The sequence below is a fragment of the Pristis pectinata genome, chromosome 4 (genome assembly GCF_009764475.1).
Source record: "Pristis pectinata isolate sPriPec2 chromosome 4, sPriPec2.1.pri, whole genome shotgun sequence".
NCBI classification, from domain to species: Eukaryota; Metazoa; Chordata; class Chondrichthyes; order Rhinopristiformes; family Pristidae; genus Pristis; species Pristis pectinata.
In genome coordinates, this window is record NC_067408.1 from 99588642 (window position 1) to 99606338 (window position 17697).

Genomic DNA, 17697 nt, shown 5'->3' on the forward strand with positions numbered 1-17697 from the left:
CCTCTAGTATGTAGTTTGTTATTTGCTAATGGTTTTCCATGGCACATTCTATTTACTCTGTTCATATCTATCACTCAGCTTGTCCATATCCCCTTGAAGCCTCTTTACATCCTCATCAGTACTCACAATACCCCCAGGTTTAATTTTGACAGCAAATGTGTAAATATATGTTGGTCCCTCAGCCAAATATCCTAGTGGTACCCAACTAGGTATAATCTGCCAAATGCAGTATGATCCATTGATTCCTATTCTTTGCTTTCTGTCTGATAACCAATTTTCAATCCATGTTAGTACATTACCCCTGTAACATTGTTGTCATAACCTTATTAATCAATCTCCTGTGTGGGATCTTATAGAAAGCTTTCTGGAAATCCAAATATACCACACCCACTGGTTTCCCCTTATCTATTCTACCAGTCACATTCTCAAGAGACTCTGGTAGATCAGACAAACAAGATTTTCCTTTCATAAATCCATGTTTGTTCTACTCAGTCCTATTATTCTTTCCAAGGTGTTCTGTTATTACATTCTTCATCAGAGATTCCAGCATTTTTCTTACCACTAATGTCAGGTTAACAAGTCAGTAGTTCCCTGTGTCCTCACTTCCTCCTTTCTTAATTAGTGGGGTCACATTTGATATCCTCCAATCCACACAAACAATTCCAGAATTTATAAGAATTAGGAGGATGATAATTGAACATCCACTCTCTCTAAAGCTACCTCCTTCAAAACTCTGAGACATAAATCACTGTGTCTCTGATATCGACTGGCTTTCAAATTCACCTACTTTTCTCATTGCATTTTCTGATTAATTCTTGGTTTCTTGAGTTCCACATTCTCACTAGATCCTTTGATCTATCTGGCAGGTTTTGTGTTCTCTTGGTATTGGTAGTGGTTTATTATTGTCACCTGTACTGAGGTACAGTGAAAAGCTTGTTTTACAAACCGATCATACAGGTCAATTCATTACACAGTGTAGTTACATTGAGTTAGTACAAAGTGCATTGATGTAGTACAAGTAAAAACAATAACAGTACAGAGTAAAGTGTCACAGCTACAGAGAAAGTGCAGTGCAATAAGGGGCAAGGTCACAACAAGGTGGATCGTGAGGTCATAGTCCATCTTGTTGTATAAGGGAACCGTTCAATAGTATCATCACAGTGAGGTAGAAGCTGTCCTTAAGTCTGGTGGTACATGCCCTCAGGCTCCTGTATCTTCTACCCAATGGAAGAGGAGAGAAGAGAGGATGTCCCGGGTGGGTGGGGTCTTTGATTATGCTGGCTGCTACACCAAGACAATGAGAGGTAAAGACAGAGTCCAAGGAGGGGAGGCTGGTGTCCGTGATGCGCTGGGCTGTGTCCACAACTCTCTGCAGCTTCTTGCGGTCCTGGGCAGAGCAGTTGCCATACCAAGCCGTGATACATCCAGATAGGATGCTTTCTGTGGTGCATCAGTAAAAGTTGGTGAGAGTCAAAGGGGACAAACCAAATTCCTTTAGCCTCCTAAGGAAGTAGAGGCGCTGGTGAGCTTTTTTGGCCGTGGCTTCTACGTGATTTGACCAGGACAGGCTGTTGGTGATGTTCACTCCCAGGAACTTGAAGCTCTCAACCCTCTCGACCTCAGCACCATTGATGTAGACAGGTGCATATACACTGCCCCCTTTCCTGAAGTCAATGACCAGCTCTTTTGTTTTGTTGACATTGAGGGAAAGGTTGTTGTCATGACACCATTCCACTAAGCTCTCTATCTCCTTCCTGTACTCTGACTCATCGCTGTTTGAGATACGGCCTACAACGGTGGTATCACCTGCAAGCTTGTAGATGGAGTTAGAGCAGAATCTGGCCACACAGTCATGAGTGTATAGGGAGTAGAGTAGAGGGCTGAGGACGCAGCCTTGTGAGGCAACAGTGTTGAGAATAATCGTGCCGGAGGTATTGCTACCTATCCTCACTGATTGCGGTCTGTTTGTTAGAAAGTCAAGGATCCAGTTCCAGAGGGAGGTGTTGAGTCCTAGGTCTCGGAGTCTGGTGACAAGCTTGCCTGGAATTATTGTACTGAAAGAGTCTTTTGTAAAGACAAATGCAAAGTAATTATTCAAATCCTCTGTCACTTCCTTCTTCTCAGTCATAAATTCCCCTGATGTTTTTGGTTCTGGAGTGGAGATGTCAAGATTTAAATTGTTTCCTTCTTGTCCTGCAGATTAAATCCACTCCAGCAGCAAACTTGTTGGAGGTGTGGTAAAGTATCGCAGTGAAGAAGATTGAGGAGGGCTTGATTGATGACACAATCTTGCTTGACCCCAATCGGCACTGGGATTGGGTGTGTGGAGGATTCAGTGATGAGAACTTCACTACCTTTTCTACTAATTTCCACCTTGCTCTCATTTTCAACTGACCCTTCTCTTCCTTTCTTGACTTCCGTACCCCATTTTAGGGGTAAGTTAGTGACTAATATTCTGTGCAAACTCATGGACTCCCACGGCTATCATTCCATCCTCCAGTCTCCACCATTCCCATTGCATCTGTTCTGATGATGCCACATTTGTGAAAGATTCTATCATGTTTTTCATCTTTTAACTGTGGTTTATCTTTCACCATAGTTGGGAGGGCTCTCAGCAAAGTCTGCCCCCTTTCCTTCCACCATAGCAAGAATGGGTTTTCATTGTTCTCACCTTCAGCCCATCGAGCTCCATGTTCAATGTATCATCCTGTGTAATTTCTGACACCTCCAGTATATTGCAACCTCTAGACACAACTTCCTTGCTCCTCTTCTTTTAGCATTTTGAAGGAATGGTTCAATTTGCACTGCTCTGGTCCATTCTTTCACCATCAAAATCCAGCCCCCTTCTCATGGCAGCTTGCCATGCAACTGCAGTAGATGCAATACTTCCCCTTTTACCTCCTTCCTCTCATTGTCCAGAGACCCAAGCGTTCTGTCCAGGTGAAGCAGTATTTCTTGTATTTCAGTCCTGATGCAGGGCTTCAGCCTGAAACGTCGACAATTTCTTTCCCCCAACGGATACTGCTTGACCTGCCGATCTTCTCCAGCAGGTTGCTGGTTGCTCCAGATTTCAGCATCTGCAGTCTCTTGTGTCTCTAAAACAGAAAAGGAATTGGGCGTGGGCCTGATATTGAAGGATAAGATAAAGGCAGTAAAAAGGATCTTAGTTCAGAATATCAACAAGCAGAAACAGTTTAGGTGGAGCTAAGAAACAGCAGGAAGCAGATAACAATGATGGGAGTCATATACTGTTCCCCTAACAGTGTGGTAACGTAGGGAACAATAGGAATTAGGAGGTGTATGTAACAAAGGTAATCATGGGAGACTTTAATCTAATATGGATTGGGCTAACCAAATTAATAGCAATAGTATGGAGGATGAATTTATGAAGTGTATAAGAGGTGATTTTTAGAATATGTTGAGGTAGCAATGAGTGAACTGGCGATTTTAGATCTAGTATTGTGTCATGAAGATGGATTAATTGCTGATCTGGTAGCAGTAGTGATCATAATATGATAGACTATTACTTAAAGATGAAAAGTAATTTAGTTCAATCTGAAGCAAAGGCCATGAATACGAATGAAGTAAACTATGAAAGTGTCAGTTGTGAGTTGGCCACGGTGGATATGGAAACTATATTAGATGGTATAACAGTAAATAAGCAATGGCTGATATTGAAAAAAAGATACATAAAGTAGGTTACAAGCAATATATAACCATTTAAAGCAAAACAAAGACAACAGGAAAATTGGGTCAGTCACGTCTGTCAAGGGAAGTTAAAGAGAGTATTAGATTAAAGGAAAAGTTGTATAATGTTGCCTAAAATGTAGCAAGCCTGGGGACTGGAAACATTTCAGAATTCAGCAAAGAGGAGCAAGGTATTGATAATGAAAGGGAAAGTACAAAAATAGATTAGATACAAATGTAAGAAAAAATGTAAGAGCTTCTATAGATCTACAAAAAGAAAAAAGTTGTAAACATGGATGTGGCTTCTTTACAGACAGACAGGTGAAATTATATTGGTGAATAAGGAAATGGTAAAGAAATTAAACAAATATTTTGTATCAAAGGCCTTCTGAAAGTCTAAATGCAGCACACCAGCCATTTAGCGTGGATTGAGGATTGGTTCAGAGACAAAATAACAGAAGTGGGTCAATTTTGGCATGGGAGGCTACGGGAATGCTGCAGGGATCAGTGCTGGGGACCCCGCTGTTCACAATTTGTATCAATGATTTGATGACAGGATTAAGAGCAATAAATCTAGTTTTGCTGATGAAGTGACACTAGGTGGCAGTGTAGATTGGGAGGAGAAGGCTTCAGAGGGATGTAAACAGGACAACGGCATGGGATATTGAATGTAGAACAGAGAACAGTACAGCACAGGAACAAGCCCTTTGGCCCACTATGTCTGCACTGACCATGATGCCAAATTAAACTAATCCCACTTGCCTGCATGTGGTATATATTCCTTTATTCTCTTCCTGTTCATGTGTCTGTCTAAGAGCATCTTAAACGTTGCTATGGTATCTGTTTCTACCATTTCCCCAGCAGTGTGTTTTAGGCACCTATTACTCCCCGTGTAAAATATTTGCCTCGCACATCTCCTTTAAACTTTCCCCTTCTCACCTTCCACCTTGGGAAAAAGAGCATGACTATCTACCCTGTCTATGTCTCTCATAATTTTATATACTTCCATCAGGTCGCCCCTCAGCCTCTGGCGCTCCAGAGAAAACATTCCATGTTTGTCCAAACTCTTCTTATAGCTAATATACTCCAATTCAGGCAACATTTTGGTGAACCTCTTCTGCATTCTCTCCAAAGCCTCCACATCCTTCCCAAAGTGGGTTGACCAGAACTGCCCACAATCTGCCAAACGTTGCCTAACCAAAGTTTTACATAACTGCAGCATGACTTGCCAATGTTTATATTCAATGTCTTTCTTTACAAGCATGTCCACTTTCAGAGAGCTATGGACTTGCACCCCAAGATATGAACCTCAGATCAATGATCCTAAGGGCGGTGTCATTTATTGTATACTTTTCTCGTGTATTTGACCTACCAAAATGTATCACCTCCCACTTGTCTGAATTAAACTCCATCTGCCACTTCTCTGCTCGAATTTCCAAATAATCTACAATCTGTAGGGACCACTTTCTTCATGATGTCCTGGTCTGTTCATTCCTCCCCACCTACCATTCTCCATCCCCGAGCACTTTCCTCTGAAACAGTAGAAGGTGTAACACCTGTCTCTTCACCTCCTCCCTCACCACTCCCCAGGGACCTAAATAGCCCTTCCAACTAAGGCGGAGTTTCGCTTGCTCCTCTTCCAAACTGATCTACTACATTCCGTGCTCACAATGTGGCCTCCTCTACACTGGTGAAACCAATCATAGATTGAACAACTGTTTTGCAGAGCATCTGTGCTCTGTCCACAACAGCCATCTCGAGCTTCCATTTGCAAGTCACCTTAACCCTCCCTCCCACTCCCACACTGACCTGTTTGTCCTCGGCCTTCTCCATTGCTAAGGAGAGGCCAAACGCAAAATGGAAGAACGACATCTCATATTCCACTTGGGTAGCTTACAATCTAATCGTCTAACAAATGAATTTTCCAACCCACACGCCGGTGTTCTCCTCCCACACACACTCACCTGTTCACCTCACTTTCTTCTCCCTTTGTTCACCTTTCCCATCCTCTCCCCCCTCACCTGGTTCTGTCTGCCCATCATCCCCTCCCCATCTGGTTCCATCTATCACACCACCCCCGTACTGCTATGTCCTGGCCATCGTTCCTCACCCTCTCAGCCCCGTTGCAGGGTCTGGACACTAAGCGTTGATTTACAACTTTTGCCTCCATGGATACTGCTTGACCTGCTAAGTTCTTCCAGCGTTCTGTTTGTTCTTGTTTTGCGCCTGCAGTCTCTTTTGTCTTCACAGTACTCCAGATGTGATATCAGGAATGCCCTGTGTAACTGAAGCTTATCCTTCCAATCTTTGTCTTCGTTTCCCCAGGCAATAAACAACGGGGTTTCCGAATCACTTGCTGTAACACTGCACATTAGCCTTCTGCAAACCATGCATTAGGACAATAACATTCTCTGCATGTCTGGGCTCCAACCTCTCAGCGTTTATATAAATGCTTCTTTGTTTTATTTTCCTATCAAAATGTGCAATTTCACATTTTCCCACATTATACTCCACTTGCCAGATCTTTGCTTCTGATGCAGTCTCACCAGCACCCCATATAATTTCAGCAAGATGTCTCTACTCTTGTACTTAACCTGTCTATATCCCTCTAACGGCTTCTTATATCCTCTTAACAACATACTTTCTCACCTAACTTTGTTATCGGTAAAGATCAGAAGAAAGTTAGCAAATCTTTGGAATTCTCTAGTCAAGAGCTCTGTACGGTATCATCCACTGTGTTTATTTAAGGCAGAAATTGATAGTTTTTTTTAGATATTAAGGGAATTAAAGGACACAGGCTAGTTCAGGAAAGTGCCTGAGATAAAAATAACACCACAAACTTATTGAGCGGCAGAACAGAAACGGGTGGTCCACTCCTGCTTCTACTTTTTACTACAGTAAGAGAGCTTTGCTGAGCTGGTCATATAAATTGTAAATATTTTGAGTACTCACTAAGGAGTATCCACTTGCTTCAATCAGTTAATGAATCCTTGCTGCTCTTCATAAAGTTTCGAACTGAACCCAATCATTCTGTCCTGGGACTGACAGTGTCTTTCCCAGAACGGGTTTACGATGGGCCCACTGCGCTTTTTAAAACTGCTGGAAATTATCCCAAGCTCGATGTGTGTAAGACAATAAACACAGTATGTGCAAGGGAGAAAAGGGAATAAGAGGTGGCTTCTTCCTGGAGGGCTCACACTGACCGCTTAGTACCAGAATCATGTCGTGACAACTCAGAATTTCCTTCACATTCTGCGGAGGGAAGGAACAATTGCAAAGTCCTGGTCCTCCGTGTGAAGCGTCGGTCGGTCAGCATGTGGAGGTGCGACCAGGCACAGCTCCGCCAGTGGAAAAATGTTTTAAATATAACTTAACCCTTGTAGTTTACCTTTTATTTTAATATTTAACCTTTACCCCCCTTTCCCGAGAGGAGGAATAATGTCCAAACCGGAGTATTGATTATCAGTGATTATTAGTTAGTAGAGAAGGTTGAAAAATTACAGTAACTTTGTTATCATGACTGTTTATGGTTCAATCCAAAATATTTCAGAAAAGCGTATTTTCTTAAAGATAAACTATTTCCGACGATAAATTATGTAATTCAATTGTTGAGGGGAGGTCTGTATTGTCCATTACAGTTATTGCCCCAAGTTATTTATGGGCATTCATTCTTTTAAGGGAATCTTTCACATTGTACTCAAACTGTTTTATCAGTTTAAACCAGCTTCTCACTTGGAAGGCGGCACTGCGGTTACCAGTTTAAATAAAAGGTGTATCCAATCTTTATGTTCATATTTCAACCCCTTCCATCCGGTTACAATCGCTCATTATTAGAGTGGAGCTCATGACAAACACCGTCTGTTCAGCGGGCTCTGTGGGTTTGAATTTCATTGCATAAACACGACCTGCAGCGATGTCAGTAATTTCATCAACATATTCAATATCCAACCTACATACAACCACAGGTCACGTGGCAGATTGAACTTTATTGGCACCCTTTCCTACTGAACATTTCGGTGTAGATATTGTCTCAGTGTTCCTCAGTTTTGAATCATTTTTACCAACCTTCAGTAGGATGGCACCATCAAAATCACCATCCCCATGGCATTCTGCGAGATCTATTCCCTTGCTGGCACCACAGTCCCTTCTTTAATCACCAATGAAATCTGCCCCCTCTTCCAAGTACGTTCATCATTGTCACACAGTTCACAGTCCCACAGTTAATGCAATGCTGGCACATTTACCTCCTCCTGTGGCACCATCCAAGGCCTAAACATTCCTGGGTCAGGTGGCAAATTACATGCGCTTCTAACCTAGTCTGCTCTGCATCAGGGAGTCTAAGTGCAGATTAAGTAATTGCTTTACACATCACCCCTCCTCGCTCTGTAAGCATAGCCCTAGACTTCTTAACTGCCACTTAATTTCCCCGCAACCACAGGTCCTTGATCCTGCTATAGTTTTTCATCTAGAGAATGTGGATTTTGTTGGCAAGGCTAGCATTTAGCATTAGTCCCTAACTGGTTCCTGAACTAAGTTGCTTGCTAAACTATTTCAAAGTGTAATCAATTATCAACTAAATTGGTGTGACTGGAGTCACATGTAGGTCAGACCAGGAAAGGCCTGAAAATTCCCTTTGCTGAAGGACATTAATATGTCTGATGGATTTTTTATGATAATCCAGTGGTTTCATGGTTGCTGTTAGCATTTTTATTTATGTAAATTCCCAGTTGTGGTGTCAGGTTTTAAACTCATATCTCTCGATCAATAGCCCAGTCCTCTGTGCTTTGGGACACTAACCGCTAGGCTACCATGGCCTCAACATGAGGATTGTCAGCTATTTACAATCTGTATTAATGATTTGGTCAGGGTTAGGGTGAAATGCATTCAGGTTTATTGGTGATATAAAGTTAGAAGTGGAGATATGCTGTGAGCTTTCAAAAAGACTGCAAAAGGACATAGAAAGGTTAAATGTCTGGGCAAGAATGTGGCAGATACAATATAGTTTGGTTATTCACCTTGGTAGGAAAATTAGTAAAGCAGAATATTTTAAATGTTTGGTGTTCGGAAGGATCTGGGTATTCTGATACACAAATCACAAAAAATGTTAGTATATAGAAACAGCAAGCAATTATAAAAGCAAATGGTATGTTAGCTACTGCTAAAATAAGGTCTTGATAAGACGGGCACTCCGTACAGTTATGGTCTCTTTAGGAAAAATACAATTGCTTTATGGGGAGTGCACTGGATGTCACTAGGCTTTTTCCTGGAATAAACAGATCATCTGTTTAAAAGCCGTTTAAGGACCTTTATTCCCTGGGATTCAGAAGGATTAAAGATGCTCTAATTTGAGCATATAAAACTCTTCACAGGGTTGTCACTGGGATGATCCCTTGCCTGAGGAGCTTAGAACAAGTTTGGCAATTTCAGAATGGTCACTTAAGAGGAAGGAAAGTTTCTTCCATTAAAAGTTTGTGAGTCTTGCAATTCTGTACACCAGAGACTATGTTGCTCAGTCATGAGTACATTTGGAAAGAGATGACAGGGATGACACAAAAGAACTGAATGCAGGAAGAACTCAGTGGGTCAAGTAGCATCTGTGGAGGCAAAAGTTGTCAATCAATGTTTCGGGTCAAGACCCTGCATCAAGACTAGGAGGGAAAAGGAAAGATTGCCAATACATAGCATATATAGCAGTCTGTGTGTGTAGGGGGGTGGGGGGGGGTGTAACCAGGTGGGGATGGAATGATGGGCAGATGGAACCAGGTGGGGACAGGAGAAGGGAAAGATGAACAAAGGGAGAAGAAAACAGGTGAGTGTATGTGTGGGAGGAGAACACCAGGGGTGTAGGTTACCTGAAATTGCAAAATTCGGTGTTCCACTTGGGTTGTAAGCTACCCAAGTGGAATATAAGATGTTGTTCTTCCAATTTCTGTTTGGTCTCTCTGTAGCAATGGGGAAGGCTGAGGACAGACAGGGATGAATTTGGATACTGAGGGGATCTAAGAATATGGGCATAGTGTAGGGATATGCAGTCGAGGTAGATGATCAAACTATGATCTTACTGAATGGTGGAGCAAGCTCTGTGTCTGGAATAATTTACAGCAACTCATAATCCTTATATTTAATTAGCACCACATTTTTATAGGCCCTCATTAAAGTTCAATAACTTGAACCATTGCTTTTTATCTGAGGGTAAGATAAAGTGGAATGGGTATATCAGAACTTCTGTGGATGGAGGAGGGGAGGGGAGGTCTCTACAACACCACTGGGTAGTTTGCACTACTGGAGAGTTGAAGAAAAATAATATGGAGTATGTGTTTATCAGTGGCAACATCAGTACTTATTGTCTATCCTTAGAGCAGAGAAGATATAACTGAGGGCCTTGTAAGACCATTCTAGAGGATGTTAAGAGTCCACCAATGGAGTAACAGTTAGGTCAGACTGAGTAAGAAACAGGTTTTCCGTTCTGCATATATTAGTGAATCAATTGGGATTTTAAAACAATTCTAACAGCTTACTAATTACAGAAAAAGTCTGTAATTTTTTCTTTTCATATTTTCTGGATGGTTAAACTGAAGCTAAATTTTCAAATTGTCACAGTAAGATTTAAATTAGCATTCTTAGGGTTAAGTACAACTTTCCCATTTCTTGTACTGTAATACGGGTGTTGTACTGTGGTACGGTAATACTTGTACTGTAATACGACAATACGGGTGTTCCCAAACAGGAAACTATGGATGAACCGGGAGATCCACTCCCTACTGAAGGAGGGACTGCTGCACACAAATCTGGTGATCCTGATCTGTACAAGAAATTGAGGTATGACCTTCGGAAAGCTATCAGGGATGCCAAGAGGCAATACCGACTCAAAGTAGAGTCCCTGACCAGCCGTCAGTTATGGCAGGGCTTACATGCCATAACAGGCTACAAGACGAAGTCGGGCTGCAAAACTAACAACAGCGCATCCCTTCCGGATGAACTTAATGCATTCTATGCGCATTTTGAACAGAAGGGAAGTGGATTGTCACCATCACCCTGACAGCCACCAATGCAGCTGAACCTGTGATCACAGTGGAGGGCGTAAGATCAGTCTTCCGGAGGGTGAACACGACGAAAGCACCTGGCCCAGATGGTGTCTCTGGCCGTGTGCTCAGATCTTGTGCTGATCAGCTGGCAGAAGTATTTGCGGACATACTTAACCTCTCCCTGCTTCATTCTTAGGTTCCCACCTGTTTTAAGAAGACCACTATCATCCCGGTACCGAAGAAAAGCAAGGTAACATGCCTCAGTGACTACCGACCAGTGGCTCTGACATCCACCATCATGAAGTGCTTTGAGAGGTTGGTCATGGCACGCATCAACTCTAGCCTACCAGACAACCTGGAGCCATTGCAATTCGCCTATCAGCGAAACAGGTCTACAGCGGATGCCATCTCCCTGGCCCTACACTCAGCTCTGGAGCATCTGGACAGTAAAGACACTTACGTTAGACTATTGTTTATTGACTACAGCTCTGTCTTCAATACAATAATCCCAAGTAAGCTTGTCACCAAACTCTGAGGCCTAGGACTCAACACCTCCCTCTGGAACTGGATCCTTGACTTTCTAACAAACAGACCGCAATCAGTGAGGATAGGCAACAATACCTCCGGCATGATTATTCTCAACACTGGTGCCCCACAAGGCTGCATCCTCAGCCCTCCAATCTACTCCCTATACACTCATGACTGTGTGGCCAGATTCTGCTCTAACTCCCTCTACAAGTTTGCAGATGATACCACCGTTGTAGGCCGTATCTCAAACAGCGATGAGTCGGAGTACAGGAAGGAGATAGAGAGCTTAGTGGAATGGTGTCAAGACAACAATCTTTCCCTCAATGTCAACAAAACAAAAGAGCTGGTCATTGACTTCAGAAAAGGGGGCGGTGTACATGCACCTGTCTACCTCAATGGTGCTGAGGTCGAGAGGGTTGAGAGCTTCAAGTTCCTGGGAGTAAACATCACCAACAGCCTGTCCTGGTCAAATCACGTAGAAGCCATGGCCAAGAAAGCTCACCAGCGCCTCTACTTCCTCAGGAGGCTAAAGAAATTTGGTTTGTCCCCTTTGACTCTCACCAACTTTTACAAATGCACCATAGAAAGCATCCTATCTGGATGTATCACGGCTTGGTATGGCAACTGCTCTGCCTAGGACCGCAAGAAACTGCAGAGTTGTGGACACAGCCCAGCGCATCACAGATACCAGCCTCCCCTCTTTGGACTCTGTCTTTAGCTCTCGTTGTCTTGGTGAAGCAGCCAGCATAATCAAAGACCCCACCCACCCAGGTCATTCTCTCTTCTCTCCTCTTCCTTCGGGTAGAAGATACAGGAGCCTGAAGGCACGTACCACCAGACTTAAGGACAGCTTCTACCCCACTGTGATAAGACTATTGAACAGCTCCCTTATACAATGAGATGGACTATGACCTCATCATCTACCTTGTTGTGACCTTGCACCTTATTGTACTGCACTTTCTCTGTAGCTGTGACACTTTACTCTGTACTGTTATTGTTTTTACCTGTACTACCTCAATGCACTCTGTACTAACTCAATGTAACTGCACTGTGTAATGAATTGACCTGTATGATCGGTGTGTAAGACAAGCTTTTCACTGTACCTCGGTGCAGGTGACAATAATAAACCAATACCAATACCAATACCATAACAGTTCCCGTGCCACAAACCTGTTTACTTCTGAGAGCGAAACATCTCTTGGTCTTCACACAATCAATTGACATTCTTGTGTATAGAATTTTTATCCACCCACCCCCCAACTATTTCCCCTCAATTTGTTACTTTCATCTTGCAAATCTGTAATTTTTTTTTGATTTAGAAGTAGGTCCATTGCTGAATCACTAATTTTATTTGTCTCCACTGATTCTGTGCCTGACTTTGTGAATTTTTCCCCACAGTGCCCTTCAGGTGTAGACTCATAATAAAGCTAGAATTTCAGTTTGTTTTGCTGATTCTATGCGAGCAATTTTAAGAGAGGAATTTTTGATTAGCACCATTAAGGACAAGTTGACTTTCTATTGCACAAACTATCTGAAGTTGGTACTTGCAGATTCTAACGTGCAGATTGCAATGGTTATAATTGAAGAGGGCAAATTGAACTCTATATGCAGAACTGTAAAGCAAGGGGTTCTGTAGGTACAGACCATGCACAGCATTTTGCTTTCTGGCAAAGGTATTTCTCATGACTAAGAATGGCACGAGTAGATTTAAGGCCGTAGAAAGAAATTTAGGCTTGGAACAGTATGTGCAATCTTGATTCAGTGGCTGATCTGACTTAGAACTGAAGTGGATTGCAATTCTTGAGGGCTAGACCATCTCTCAAGACCTCCCTTTGATACTGTACAGATTCATGTCTAATCAAAGCTAGATCACAAAATGCTTGTACATTGGACCTCTTGATCACTTTGAATACCTATCTATCTTCATTTTAACGTCTAGAGATTTTGATAGAAGTATGTTCCATAATGATAGACTGACAAAAAGACCTGAAAGAAACACACTCTCACGTTTTCTTGTAAAAGTTACTGTGAACAAACAAGTTGTTATTGTTGTAATTATAGGCAAATTGCCAAAAATCAGGCAGAGTGTGAAAATCAGACACTTACAGTGAAACAATTCTAAAAATAGAATTGCAGTCTTGCAGATTGAAAATACAAAATTTGATACAAAACTAATTTACACAGCAAGGGAACCTAAACTCTGTATAATACTTCAGGTTAATTGAGTTCAATAATCAGACAAATGCTTAAACACAGAAATTATATTGGCATGCATTAATAGAGCTTCTAAAACAATAACATGCTCACAAATAACCTGCCGTTTAATAGCCTGAAATTTGCCAATCATTGATGTTTTATTCCAGTTCGTTAGTTGCTCCCTACCAGCTCTGATAGAACAGCAAAAGCATGGTTCTGGATTTATTGCTTACTTTTCAGTCAACTGTAGATTTCATGTCGGTATTCTTGCAAAAATAAATCTTCATCCATCTTTGCATCTTTTCTCTGCCGATGGGTTTTTCATTTTCAAAGTCAAGTATTTTTAAAATGCTTCTATTTAGTCCAATTTCAATTAAACGATTTCTCAAACCATTTCTGTGGTCAGAAACAAGTGAAGGTTTGCTCTGTAAACTATCTGCATTTGAGAGTAAATGTATTTATGAAAGGGATGTGAAATATTTAACAGTAATATTAGCACATTCTACATCTGCGATAGCATTATATCATGTTTACAATATTCATATATAAATGTAAAAACTTCTTTTCTGCATGGAATTACATTGAATTGCTCAGAGCATTCTCTGTAGAGGAGACATCCGCAATATTCATTCGCAACTACTTGTGTAAGACACAATTTTCAAAAACATCATTATTACCCTGGAAAATGTATATGCTGTATTATAAAAGTTTATATTTATCTTGTAGACACACAGCAAATCAGATTCGTGTTAAATCATTTAATTATCGCATTAATTCTCAATTATTTTGGATCATGACATGATGTGTACATGACATTAAATAACGATTTGGATGACAATTTTCTTAACATGATTTGTAAGTTTGCTGATGACACCATAACTGGTGGTGTAGTGGACAGTGAAGAAGGTTATCTAAGATTGCAACAGATTAAATGGGGAAGTGGACCAAGGAATGGCTGATGGAATTTAACTCAGACAAGTGCAAAGTGTTGCATTTTGCTGGGTACAATTACAATGTTTAAAAGACATTAGAGCCAAATGCAGGCAAATGGGACTAGCTCAGAAAGACATCTTGGTCGGCGTGGACTTGTTGGGCTGAAGGGCCTGTTTCTGTGTTGTATATAACTCTATGACACTATATTTGAGTAAATCCAGTTCCATAAATTAATGGAAGGATTTTTTTCTATTGTGGAGGTCTGCATTCTTATTTAGATTTGATTAAATTACTACATTCGTAACTGAAGTACTGATACATATAGTATATAGGGTGCTATTTCTGACTTTGTACCTCCTGATAGTTTGGTTCTACAGGTGTCAGTTTGGTTGGAATTTTATCTGAAATGCATGCACATAGATTTAGTTTGTTTCATGCCAACTTACTGTAAAAGTCTAATAATCTGGCATCTGTTTGGATAGCTCAGAATCTGGCTCTTTATTAGTCTGGAATGCAAGCTGGAGGTCCAGAATGTGAGCAGAGTGTGCGGCCAGAGCCAGGGTTGAGGTCCAGAACGCCAGAGGTCAGGAATGTGGGTAGGACTGCAGCCAGAGCCAGGGTCACAAGTATTTGTATATTTCCAACTTCCTTTAAACTTACCAGGTTCACTGGGAAATATATTGTGTTACTCTATAAAGTTTTAAAAAAGCAAAATAAATGTGTGTTTGGGTATTAATAGGAGTGGCATCCAATACTTCAGAATGTGTGCTAGTCCAGCACCATCTAAGTCCCAAGGGTGCTGAATATCAGAGTTTCACTGTATGTGGGGTGGCAGATTGTAATGCCAGTCAGCGTGTAATGCTGATCTGACACCAGCACGAATAAACTGAACCTCACTGATGCCATATGTTCAACTTGTTTGGAGAACTCAATGTCCTCATGTCTCTAATTGGCAGAAGGTGGTCAAATAATAAAAAGCTGGGGTTGATTTTTTTCTCAAAATAAATCTTGTTCAGATTCTGACCTAGGTCAACATGTTTTCTGTTTTGCACTCTGGATTATTCACCATAGCAACATATTTAGTTCTTGGTGATAGGCAACAGTTAATTCACGTATTGAGAAAAGATCACTGAGTCACACAAACAGATTAAAGGACCATTTGATATTATTTGTTTGAGATGTGGGCCTTTTAATTTAAGCTAAGACATCATGTTGAAAGTTCTCTGTGGTTGCATGAGATCAAGTGGGCTAACGTTTTGGATGATGATAAAAAAGTAATACCATATTCTCCTCAGATCCAATTGATTGCTAAAATTAATAAAGCCTTTAACTAATGTATTATTGAACAATATGAATATTTATAGTGTCACAGAGTTATATAGCATAGAAACAGGCCCTTTGGTCTAACTTGTCCATGCTGACCAAGTTGCCTACCTGAGCTAGTACCATTTTCCTGCGTTTGGCCCATATCCTTCAAAACCTTTTCTATCCATGTACCAGTCCAAATGTCTTTTAAACGTTGTGTTAGTATGAATTCATTAGCTAAAATGTGAAAAGGACAGCATCCCTGAACTGGGTAAAATATTGCTGTGCGTCAGCATATTAGGAGGGAATTGAAAAAAATAGAAAGTCACCAACAGTCTCATTGACAATTATGTAAAGGGATTGGGCCAAATCCTATTCATTTCTGATTGATAGTTCTGTAGAGAACTGATATCTATCTCCTCTTCACGGTCTACCTTGCCTCTATCTTCTGCGTTTGTTCATTGAAACATGAAGATCAGACACAAGCTAGAGGTGAGATGCCGACTCATCTGGTCTGCTCTGCTCCAGGGCTCAGCATGGAATTTCACTGGTGCTGCATTTACATAGCAAGCAGAGTAACCAGATGTACCTTGCATCCAGCCCCTCAGTTTTTTTGCTAGGTAGGACTCCATTCAGGTAAGTACAGCAAAGCGGTTTACTTATTTTTCATTATTTTACTTTATCCTAATGTTTTTAATTACTTTCTAGTATTTTAAGGTGTTTTAATTAAATATATCATTTAAAAATAATTCAAAAGTAGTAAGTTGTCTAAAGACTGTCAGGGCATCGTAAGGAGGGGTGGGACAACATGATCTGATGCCTGAAGCCCTGATGCTGCTTGTGAACCTGCTCTGGCTTCTGTGTGGCCTGTCTTGTACAGAGGCCTAGCTCAGCAGCCCCTCTGTATTTGCATTAGGTTAGTGCAGGAGAGCAGAGAGTCCAAGTGATTAGTTTGGGCAGCAGACCAGATATGGAACAACCCAGCCCAATTCTCAGCATTTTCTAAGGATAAATAGTGTTTGGAATGTTCTTCCAATTGTTCTTTCTTTCAGGTATCCTGTTCTTTTCTATCACAAGGCCAGGTCCCAACCTACTTAACTTCAATGGTGCACTAAACTCCTGTCCCTCCTCCTCTATCAATATGATAAGATTTCTTTATTAGTCACATGTACGTCAAAATACACAGTGAAATGCATTTTTGCGTAGAGTGTTCTGGGGGCAGCCCGCAAGCGTTGCCACGCTTCCAGCGCCAACATAGCATGCCCACAACTTTCTAACCCATACGTCTTTGGAACGTGGGAGGAGACCGGAGCACCTGGAGGAAACCCCGCAGACACACGGGGAGAACATATAAACTCCTTACAGACAGTGGCTGGAATTGCACCTGGATTGCTTGCGCTGTAATAGCGTAATGCTAACTGCTACACTACCGTTCCTGCCCAAAAGGTTCAGGCTCCAGTGAGATTCGAACTCACGGCCCCTGGTTTACAAGACCAGTGCTCTAACCCCTGAGCTATGGAGCCAGTATGTTGCAGTCTTGCTTCCTTTGTCAGATACAGTTTGATGCCTATTTTTTTTTCTCCTTTCTGAGCAGGGCTTTACTCAGTTAATTATAAGATAAGATAAGATATCTTTATTAGTCACATGTACATCGAAACACAGTGAAATGCATCTTTTGCATAAAGTGTTCTGGGGGCAGCCGACAAGTGTCGCCATGCTTCCGGCGCCAACATAGCATGCCCACAACTTTCTAACCTGTACGTCTTTGGAACGTAGGAGGAAACCGGAGCACCCAGAGGAAACCCACACAGACACGGGAAGAGCGTACAAACTCCTTACAGATAGCGGCTGGAATTGAACCCGGGTCGCTGGCTTTGAAAAGTGTGAAGTTCTCACCATGGTGGGAGCTCTTCAAGTGATGGTTCTCAATAAGGAGTGCTACTTCAAGTAAAGGGGCAGATTTGGAAAGAACTGGCTTTGAATTGCAAGTCGGAGACTGGAAATGGGATAAGGATGAGGATAA

The 17697-nt window shown here is 41.6% G+C and overlaps 1 non-coding gene across 1 annotated transcript; it reads right to left on the reverse strand.

Moving 5' to 3' along the window:
- Positions 1–17124: 17124 nt before the first annotated feature.
- trnat-ugu (transfer RNA threonine (anticodon UGU)) lies at positions 17125–17197 on the reverse strand. The gene has a single exon. It is a non-coding gene; the product is annotated as a tRNA-Thr (tRNA).
- Between the last annotated feature and the right edge of the window lie 500 nt (positions 17198–17697).